This window comes from Lynx rufus, unplaced genomic scaffold (genome assembly GCF_022079265.1).
Source record: "Lynx rufus isolate CCGP_SWC_20201006 ecotype Redwood Valley unplaced genomic scaffold, mLynRuf1.p SCAF_18, whole genome shotgun sequence".
NCBI lineage: Eukaryota > Metazoa > Chordata > Mammalia > Carnivora > Felidae > Lynx > Lynx rufus.
Window position 1 is genome coordinate 17,133,032 of NW_025814832.1, and position 8,967 is coordinate 17,141,998.

General features: G+C 45.7%; 1 long non-coding RNA gene across 1 annotated transcript; it reads right to left on the reverse strand.

The window, feature by feature from the left end:
* Positions 1-893: 893 nt before the first annotated feature.
* On the reverse strand, positions 894-7,919 carry LOC124512796 (uncharacterized). Its single transcript, XR_006962263.1, has 3 exons — positions 7,801-7,919; positions 7,481-7,616; positions 894-954 (listed from the first exon to the last, which is right to left on the reverse strand). It is a non-coding gene; the product is annotated as an uncharacterized LOC124512796 (long non-coding RNA).
* Positions 7,920-8,967: the final 1,048 nt, after the last annotated feature.

Here is an 8,967-nt window from a genome sequence, read left to right on the forward strand (position 1 = left end):
ATGTGAATGCCTTGGGGGTAGGTGGGTGGGCCTCACTCTGCCTCCTAGTTTGTCCAAGTTCACACGACTGGTAGGGAGAACAGCAGCTGGGATTTGAAGCTAGGAAGCCCCTCGCTGCTCTGGGCCCTCCAAACGCTCTGCATCTGTGCTCTAAACCTGCAATCCTTCTGCCTTGGATTAAGTGGTTTTCTCAGCTGAGCTCCCTGAGGGCTCAGGATGTGTCTTTACCGGGACAACATTGCACCCCTCACCCACGAGGTGGGGCATCAGTTGGGTGCCAGACCCATTTCGTGGACTCTGACACTGGACACAGGGACTTGCCCCGGGGCACGCAGAACAGCCACGGACAGAAGCTGCCGCTAGGGAACCATGCCACCTGCCTCTCAGGGTGCTTTTTAAGAAGTAGGAGCTGAGAACGTGTGTGTGTGGGACAGATGCAAGGGGCTGAGACTTCAGAAAACAGAGAAGGACTGGAACAGAATTAAACATACAGGGGACCCAGAGGGAACCAGGGTCTTCTATCTGAGCAGAGGAGGGACCTCCTTGAGCTTCTAGGAACCCTGGGCATGATTCATTTCTCAGGAGAAAAGCTCCCCTTATGACCACAGGAGATTCTTCATCTGTCGTGTACAGCCCAGGTTTTAACCTCTTCCCCTTGACACACACGATGGATGTGCTTACCCAGGACATGCACCCCTGAGGCCCAGAGACAAAGGGTCTAGGGCTCTGCAGTTCACAGTGATCTCGCTGCCCCTTCTCCTCCCCTCTGCTCACAACAGCTCCTCAGTGAGTGAGAGCAACAGCACGACAGGACTATCTTGACAGCGGCCGAGATCAGTGGTTCAGGATCCAGGCTTGGAGCCAGACTGCCTGCATTCTACCCCAGGCTCCACCACTGACCGGCTGTGTGCCCTCGGGCAACTTGATGGACCTCTCTGGGTTCAGTGTTCTTATCTGTAAAATGGGAATAATAATAATAATAATAGTAGTACCTAGTTCAAAACCTTATTGTGATCATTCCTTTATTAAGCACCCCATAAAAGTAGCTATTATTGCTTAAAAAGATTTTTGGGCATTACTTCATTAACCAAGATAAAGTCTCTCTCCCTTTATTTACCTTTTTACTTAGGGAAAAGGTAGAGAGTGTTTGTGGCATCCAGAATAGAGAAGGGATGCCTCCCCACTTAGAAAGACTTGCTCTCTGGGCTCTGTGCTGACAGCTCAGAGCCTGAAGCCTGTTTCGGATTCTGTGTCTCCCTCCCTCTCTCTCTGCCCCTCCCCCGCTCATGCTCTGTCTCTCTCCCTGTCAAAAATAAATAAACATTAAAAAAAAGAGAAAGACTTGCTCCCTTTACATTATTAAATCTTCTTACCTGCGAGCATGGTCTATCTCTTCACTTATTTAGGCTATTTTAAAATTTCCATTATTAAAATTTTATAATTTTCTTGGCAAAGACTGTGCACGTCTTTGGTCCGCATTGTTTATAGGTACCTTGCAGGACTTTCAAAATTATAACCAGACCCATAACCATTAAGGAAATTGAAGTAGTAATCAAAAATATGCCAAAAAAACAAGAGTCTAGGGCCAGATGGCTTTCCAGATGAATTCTACCAAACATTTAAGGAAGAGTTAACACCTATCCTCTTGAAACTGTTCCAAAAAATAGAAATGGAAGGAAAACTTCCAAACTCTTTCTATGAAGCCAGCATTACCTTGATTCCAAAACCAGAGACCCCACTAAAAAGGAGAATTATAGGCTAATTTCCCTGATGAACATGGATGCAAAAATCCTCAACAAGATATTAGCCAACCGGATCCAACAACACATTAAAAAAATTATTCACCATGACCAAGCAGGGTTTATACCTGGGATGCAGGGCTGGTTCAATATCTGCAAAACAATTAACGTGATTCATCACATCAATAAAAGAAAGGACAAGAACCATACGATCCTCTCAATAGATGCAGAGAAAGCATTTGGCAAAATATAGCATCCTCTCTTGATAAAAACCCTCAAGAAAGTAGGGAGGGAAGGAGCATACCTCGAGATCATAAAAACCATATACGAGCGACCCAATGCTAATATCATCCTCAATGGGGAAAAACTGAGAGCTTTCCCCCTAAGGTCAGGAACAAGACAGCGATGTCCGTTCTCACCACTGTTACTCAGCATAGTATTGGAAGTCTTAGCCTCTGCAATCAGACAACACAAAGAAATAAGAGGCATCCAAATCGGTCAGGAGGAGGTCAAATTTTCAGTCTTCGCAGATGACATGATGCTCTATATGGAAAACCCAAAAGATCCCACCAAAAACTGCTAGAATTGATTCATGAATTCAGCAAAGTTGCAGGATATAAAATCAACGCACAGAAATTGGTTGCATTCCTATACACCAACAATGAAGCGACAGAAAGAGAAATCAAGGAACCGATCCCATTTACAGTTGCACCAAAAACCATAAAATACCTAGGAATAATCTAACCAAAGAGGTTAAAAAAATCTGTACACTGAAAACTATAGAAAGCTTATGAAAGAAATTGAAGAAGACACACACACACACACACACACACAGAAAGGAAAAAGATTCCATGCTCCTGGATAGGAAGAACAAATATTGTTAAAATGTCAATACTACACAAAATTATAAACAGAATTTTCTTTTTTTTAAGTATTTATTTATTTTGAGAGAGAGAGGGAGGAAAAGAGAGCATGTGTGTGCACTCGTACTTGTGAGTAGGAGAGGGGCTCGGGGAGAGTGAGAATCCCAAGTAGGCTCCACACTGTCAACGCAGAGCCAGACTCGGGGCTCGACCTCATGAACCACAAGATCATGACCTGAGCCAAAATCAAGAGGCACTGAACTGACTGAGCCACCCAGGCACCCCTAGAATTTTCTTAAAATTACATTTTCTAGTTGGTTCTTCTGGTGTGTATAGGAATAAAATTGATTTTTTATATATTGGTTATATCCAGCCACCTCTATGATATCCCTTACTAATTCTTATAGTTTGGGGTTTTGAGATAATTACTATATATGACTTTTGCTTCTCTTCTAAGTTTAGAACAAACTGAGAAGCAGATGTAGGAAGTCAGAATAAAAATGATCCCCTTTATTACCAATAAGTTTTTTTGGAAAATATAGATTAGATATATACTACAACAGGCTCTTTAATACTCCATTCCAGAATTAAATGTGTCCTGTCACAGACAGAGCTGGAAAACTACAGGCATCTTCTATGGGCCCTGCCCTTGTAAAAATCCTGGAATGGGGGAGCAGAGAATGAGTGCTTCCTATGGGCAGGCTTGTTCCCCAAGACAGTGGAGAGGAAGGTACTGAGTTATGCAGATCGAGTTCCTTCTCCAAACCCGATAAATTACTCTTTTGGGGTGAATGAGAGAGAAAAGAGAGGACAGTGGTGTTATTCTAATGCAGTTACCACCATGAAGAAACATGAAATAAATGTCTCTCACATATTATAGATTTCATTGCATTCTCTATATAGAAAATAATATTGTCCAATACAGTACTGTTTTTTTCTTGTACAATCCTTATACTTCTTGTTAGTTTTTCCTGTCTTATTGCTATAGCTAGGACTTCTAAAACAGTGTTGAGTAAATTAGAAAAAAAATTTTTTAACTTTTTTATTTTTGAGAGAGAGAGAGAGAGACATAGCATGAGTGGGGGAGGGGCAGAGAGAGAGGGAGACACAGAATCCAAAGCAGGCTCCAGGCTCTGACCTGTCAACACAGAGCCCGATGCAGGGCTCGAACCCATGAACTGTGAGATCATGATCTAAGCTGAAGTCGGATGCTTAACCAACTGAGCCACCCAGGTGCCCCAAGAACAGTGTTGAGTAGATGTCGTAATAATGTGTCTTCTTGCTTCATTCCTGTCTTTCTTTCTTCTCCCTTGCTTCCTCCCTTCCTCCTTCCCTCTCTCTCTCTCTCTTTCTCTTACTCCTTCTCTCTTTCTTTCTTTTTCTTTTTCATTTATTTCTTTAAAGGGAATAAATATGATTGCTGTACCTTTTTGGTAGAAAGCTATTCAAATGCTCTTTTGCATTAATTGAAATGACAATATTATTTGTAATAGCATTAATGTAATAATAAATTTCCCTAATGTTAAACTATCCTTAAGTTCCTGAGCTAGTATGACTTGTCAGGGAAGGGTTCTTAGAGGGGGTGCTTTCAATGATTGTGAAGGGATTACCTGGATAAGAAAAGATGGAGTGGGGATGAGAAGTAGGGAAAGGTGAGGGTGCAGATGGGGAGTGTTGTTGCAGGCAGAGGCAGCAGTAAGTGCAAAGGTCCTGAGGTGGGGAAGGAGCTGGTTTGTTTGAGGAGCTTCCACAAAGTCAGGGTGACCTCACCTCTGAAGAGAGAGGGAGAATGTCTGCCCCAAGTAGGTAGCCAGTAAATCTCAGCACAGTTAACGTTCTCCTCAAACTTGTGAACTCTTCTGATAGAAAACAAGTCTCTGCTTCAGAGCTTTTTCAACTGATTAAAATGGACTACTCATTTTTTTGTGTGGCTCAGTTTTCAGGTGGTTCAGATCTTTCTCTTTCTCTTCTAATTAAATGTGGGCCCTGCCTTTCCTCTATCCTGGTTGTGTCAAAGTTCTTCTCTTGCAGTTTAATGGTAGCACAGGGCAGTTGTTCCTAAAGTGTGGCCCCCAAGGGCCAGCAGGAAATTGTCAGACATGCAAACTTTCAGGCCCCACTTAGACTTTCTGAATCAGAAACTTGGGGCTGAGGCACAGTGATCTGTGTTTTAGTGAGCCCTCCAGGTGATTCTGATGTACCCAAGAGTTTGTGAACCATTGAGTTAGAGCCTCCTGGAGCTTTCTGGAGCTTCCTGCCGTTTTGGAAAGAACCCAAGACCAAGCGCTGGTAGGCCTGGGCTCTGATCCATTTTACTCATTCCTCTGACAAGTATGCTCTGAGGGCCTACTGTGCACCTCGCACTGTTTGAGGCCCTGTGGCGCAAGAGGGGAAAAAGACAGAGGGGCGTCTGGATGGCTTAGTTGGTTAAGCATCTGACTTGATTTTGGCTCAGGTCATGATTTCATGGTTTGTGGGTTTGAGCACCGCCTTGGGCTCGGTGCTGCTGGAGTGGAGCCTGCTTGGGATTCTGCCTCCCTCTCTTTTTGCCCCACCCCCCTTACACTCTCTCCCTCAGAATAAATGCATAAACTTAAAAAAAAAAAAAGAGAGAGAAAGGCTGAGTCTTTTTTAATTACTTTTTTAATGTTTATTTTTTTATTTTTGAGAGAGAGAGAGACAGACAGTGCAAGCAGGGTAGGGGCAGAGAGAGAGAGAGGGAGACACAGAATCCAAAGCAGGCTCCAGGCTCTGAGCTGTCAGCACAGAGCCTGATGCGGGGCTCAAACCTACAAACTGTGAGATCATGACCTGAGCCAAAGTCAGATGCTCAACTGACTGAGCCACCCAGGCATCCTGAGAAAGGCTGACTCTTAAAAAAAGCTATAAAATTCATGTACCATCAAATCCACCATTTTAATAAATTTAAAGCATAAAATTTAGTAGTATTTAGTACATTTACAATATTGTACAACCATCTCACCCTAGTTCCAGAACATTTTATGATCCCCACATGAGACCCTGTACCCATGAAGTAGTCACTTTTTATTTGTCTCTTTCTCCAGCCTCTGGCAACCCACAGTCTGTTCTCTCTCTGGATTTACCAATTCTGGACATTTCACGTAAGTGGAATGACACGATATATGGCTTTTGTGTCTGGCTTCCTTCACGTATCATATATTTTTAAGAGTCATCCATGCTGTAGCATGTATCACTCCTTTGTATGGCTGAGTCCTATTCATTGTACATATAGATAGACTACATTTTGTTCACACATTCATCAGTTGACGAACATTTGGGTTGCTTCCATATCTCAGCTATTGTCAATAGTACCACCAGGAACATTCGTGCGCAAGGTCTGAATAGCTGTTTTCACTTCTTTTGGGTATATGCCTAGGAGTAGAATTGCAGGGTCCTATGGTAATTCTATCTTGAACTTTTGAGGAACCACCCAACTTTTCCACAGGGGCTGTGCCATTTTACATTCTCACCAGCAGTGTGCCAAGGTTCCAATGTCTCCACGTCCTTGCCAACACTTGTTATTTTCTTTCCTCTTCTTCTTCTTTTTTTATTTTTTTGGGATTACAGCCAGCTGAGAGGGTGTGAAATGGTATCTGATTATGGTTTTGATTTGCATTTGCCTCCTGACTAATGATGTTGAGCATCTGTTCAGGTGCCTGTTGGCCATTTGTAGACCTTCCTTGGAGAACTGTCTAAGTCTTTGGCCCATTTAAAAACTGGGTTGTTGGGGTGCTTGGGTGGCTCATTTGGCTAAGCGTCCGACTATGGCTCAGGTCCTGATCTCACAGTTCATGGGTTTCAGCCCCGTGTCAGGCTCTGTGCTGACAGCTCAGAGCCTGGAGCCCGCTTCAGATTCTGTGTCTCCTTCTCTCTCTGCCCCTCCCCTGCTCACGCTCTGTCTCTGTCTCTCTCAAAAATAAAATAACATTTAAAACAAACAAACAAACAAACAAACAAATGAAAACCTCAGTTGTTGAAGGGCTGATGTTTCTGATGTGCTAGAAGCAAAGCTTACCAAGGGTAGACTCTTGGACAAGTGTCTGAACCTCTCCTGCCTCAGTTTCCTCTTCTGTAAAATGAGGATTGTAACAGAACCTGCAGTACAGGATGACTGTGGAGACTAAAGACCCTACTGTGTGTAAAGCCCCAGGGACCCTGCGAGGCACAGGGTGGGTCTGTGCTGTGTAACTGATAGCCCTTACTTTGTACGTGAGGTGAGACTAACAATAGTAACTAAGCAAGAAAATTACCAGAGATTAATGGGTGCTGGGAAGAAAATAAAACAGTGATGCAATAGAGAGTGACTGGAAGGCTATTTTAGGTTGGATGGACAAGGCAGGCTTTTTGGAGGAGGTGACACTTAAGCTGACACCGGAATGACAGGAAGGAGCCAACCGCATGAGGATCCCTGTACAGGAAGAGCATTCCAGGCTGAGGGAACGGCCAGGGCAGAGGTCCTAAGACAGGAACAAGCTGGCCAGTTCAAGTAGCTGCTTAAGAGAAGGACAGGGCTACAGGGGTGGGGGCCGGGGGCCTGGGCTTTCCCTCTGTGGGGATGCTGGCAGGCAGTGACAGCATCATGGGAGGACGTGAGCCTCAGAGTCAGGGAGCCTGGGGGGCCAGGTCTCTTCATATTGGGAAACTTCAGACAAGTGACTTAGCCCATTTGGAAAAGGCCTCCGTCTTCTCATGTGAAAAGTGGGGCTGGTGATTCCTACCTCGTGGGGCTGCTCTGAAGCTCAAGTGACATAAAATACAGAGGGACACATACATTTTAGATGGTAGTAATCCCAGGAGGGTGGCCCTGCTAAGCCCCGTGCACTGGCCAAAGAAGAGCGTGGGTGTGTTTGAAAATACCTTATGGCGGGGGTCGTGGTGGAGAATGCCACCCCAGCAGCATGGTTCACGCAGCCCTCTTGGCCTCCCTCCTGTCTTCCCACCTTCCTTGAACCTTCCTTCGAGGTCCAGCACTCCCTGTGTGCCAGGCATGAGGCTGTGGAGGTGAACGACAAGGTCTGTGACTTCCAGGAGCCTCAGTACCCCTTCTCCACAAGGCGTCTTCCCTCCGAGGCAGTGACAATGACTGCTCACTCTCCTGTGGCTGCGGCACTTTTTCCTTAGGGGATCAAGGAAGTACGGGGCAGGGCTGGGGTTTGGAATCCTGGCCACCCTCTTACCAGGTGGCATCCTGGGTACAGGCAGCCCCGTGTGGTGGCTGAGAGCCCTCTGAAGCCAGACTGCTTCGGCCTAATGCTGGAGCCACCACTCACTGGTTACTTCACCTTTCTGTGCCTCAGTTTCCTTATCTGTGAAATGGATGTAACAGTAGTATTTACCTCATAGGGTTGTGATGAGGATTCAGTATGGGTAGTTTTAATACAGGGAAAGCACTAGAAGAATGCCTGGCAGGTAGGTGCTATGTAAATAGCACCTAAGAACCTGAAGGTTCTTAGGAAATCCAATTCCATGTAATTGGAAAAGGAGAAGAAATTGGACGTGAAGGGGGTGTGTGTATGTCTGTGTGTGTCTTTGTGTGTGTCTGTGTGTGCATAGGTGTGTATGTCTGTCTGTATATTTGCGTGTATATATGTCTGTGTGCACGTGTATCTGTACGTCTGCGTGTGCGCATGTGTGCTCTGGGGCACCCGCCAACCCCAGCGCACTCAGAGCTGCGGGGAGGAAGGAGCTATTGGCCCCAGTCAGGCGCGGGGGCAGGGTGCAGGGGCTGCGAGGGCCCAGCCGGCCACTAGGGGTCAGTGTGTCTCCGCCGCAGGCGCCGGGGGCCGCTTACCTGATTGGGGCAGGCGTCCGCTGACAGTTCCTGACAGTTTGCAACATCTCCTGCCTAAGGTTAAAAAAAAAAAAAAAAAAATTAATTAATGTATCTGTCTTCGGAGCAGAGAAGGGAGCCCAGACGACCGAAATAACAAGCCGACTCTCTCTGCAGGAAAATGCAGAAGGTGGTTAACCCGGCCCCGTCCTTTGCATTCCTGGGCTGAAGGACTGAGAATCCAGTTGTGGTTTCTGCTCTGGCTATCTCGGTGCCGCCGAGGGTGCCTGGGGGGAAAATCTGCTGAATTCTTCCTTTTCTATTTTCTGCCTGGGCGAGGAGGAGGGCGTTAATGCCGGCTGGCAGTTACTTGAAACTGAGATGGATGGTAATGGGGTGTGTTAACAAACAAGGGCAGGAAATAAAGTGTCATATTTTCTGGAGGGCGAACCGCTCCCCGGAGACAGAGCAGCAGGATTCTACAGAGGAGACACTTTGAAGGAAAAAAACAAAAAACAAAAAAACCACCCTGCATAATCTCCCCCTCTCCCCTCTCTCTCCCTTCTTCCCTTTT